This window comes from Aphidius gifuensis, linkage group LG3 (genome assembly GCF_014905175.1).
Source record: "Aphidius gifuensis isolate YNYX2018 linkage group LG3, ASM1490517v1, whole genome shotgun sequence".
Classification (NCBI taxonomy): domain Eukaryota; kingdom Metazoa; phylum Arthropoda; class Insecta; order Hymenoptera; family Braconidae; genus Aphidius; species Aphidius gifuensis.
The window spans coordinates 5,304,986-5,307,190 of record NC_057790.1 but is presented as its reverse complement, the minus strand read 5'-3'; positions in this window follow the sequence as shown (position 1 = coordinate 5,307,190).

Below are 2,205 nucleotides of genomic sequence, written 5' to 3'. Positions count from 1 at the left end.
CGCGTAGCGCGCCAACGTGCTCGTTCTCAAAAAAATAGAAACAATATGACAATATGGATTTTATTATTCATTAAGGATCTTTGAAAATTATAAATTGTAAATTTGATTGATGTTAATTATCAAAATGATGCTCGAGGACACAAGGTTGTCTTCAAGAATGTATTCAAGATCACCTAAATTATTTAGTTAATTTCCGGTAAACCAAAATTCATGTATTCTGTTTGTATACATATAAACCAAACCACTCAGTCACTTAGAAGCTAAATATATATATACAGTCTACGATCATCATCATCATCATCTTGGTTTTCATCTTCATTGTCTCACATTGTATTAAGGTAACTATGCAAAGCTCAAACTTTACTTGAAATATATACAAGACATATATGTATAATCATCATCTATAGATAGTTTCTGGGGTCATAGAAATTGCTGGATCAGTTCTAAGTACGTACTTAGTAGAACCATAGAACAGCCAGAGGCGTCTTAATCACGTAATTGCTCGCGAAATCCCTCGACGGATTCACCAATTTATCCACAGAAGAGAAGAGAGACTACCTTTTGTATATATATAGAAATGAAGAGCACTAACCAAAACTACAAAGTGCGTACAAACGGCCCGAGGCCCGATATCTTCTTACTTATTCATTTGGCTTTCCACCTTGGCAATCGAAAGATATTACATATATATATAACTAGTTGAATATATATATTCTTTATGTATTGTTATATATATATTTATTTATTAGACATCAGAAGCCGCATTTGAAGACCAAAAGCTTTCAGAGCTCTTTTGAAATCTGATTATTTTAACAAGGACCTTGTGAAAGCTGATTTTACAACCCCTTTTTTGACTTTATAAAGACGTTTATTACCTCGATACTTTATATATATATTTTAAGCAGGTACATGCAACTACTTACTGAACAGATTTATAAATTTAATTTTAGATTTGAGTATTTTTTTATTATTATTAAATAATATAAATGGGAAAGAAAAAAATTACAACGAAACAATGGTCAATAAATTTTTATTACCATAAGAAATAATGAGAAATAATTTTTCGTGAATAGAAGATAATTATTATTTTTTTTTGGTAATGAAATAGACCGAATATGACGAATGTCGACGATTAAACTTTCGCACGAATGAAGCAGGACAATATCTAGAGGAATATTATTACCGTTAATGCCAAGAGTTCATGTTCATGAAGCATCAATTAATGTTTCATGGTAGTTATTCCCGGTGTCACTGAGATAAGTTATATCAGAGGGGACACACCGGCATGTTGCATTCCCCTTAATTCGATGGTTTTCTTCCTTTTTTTTTATGCTTCCCTAGCCATTGGCGACACTCAATATTCAATAATTTCGAGTGTCCGAAAAAAAGAAGAAAAAAAGAGAATTGTTTCCCTTGTCGTTGGGATAGTTTAACCAACATCAACCCCAACCACTGATTTATGTATATGTATTCATAAAGGTATTTACTATGTTATTTAATACTTGTGGTTTTCAAGCTGATTTTTATTCATCATTTATATTAAATAATTTTCATTCTTATAGTGTTGTAAAAATAATAATCAAGAATTTATATATTTTGTAATGAATTTTTTATTTGAAAACGAAATATTTATATTTTGATAATTATTTATAATCAAATTTTTTATAAATTCTTTAGAAAGTTTTTTATTATTGAATTTATTTTGTAAATATAAATTATAAATGCTTTTTGTTTTTTAAAATTATTATTAACAAAGTTATCAGAGTAAAATTCAATAATATCATTTTCTTAAATGAATTGTTCCAGCATTCTACTAGACTTCTTGAAATTTTACCAGAGCCTTAATTGGCTCTGATGATGAGGGTTCATAATAAAATAAAAAAAAAATTTTTAAAATATTTGAAAATAAATGGCTGAAGAGAATTCCAGTAGAATAATCAAATTTTAAAAAATATTTACCCCTGGTTTCACAATTTAAAACTTTATTTGATGCAGAAATAAATAAAACGCAATAACCAAAAAAAGAAAATGGAAAATAAAGATAATTTAATTTCAGCATGGAGCTATTTAACTGAGAACAATAGATCATCTTGCAGTGCCTATCTGTACCTGCTGATTTTTTTTTTTCTATCAAAACTCTTGTCTGTATGGCACCGTCTCAACACAAAATACATTCGTTAAAGTAAAGAAAAAATAATACCAGAA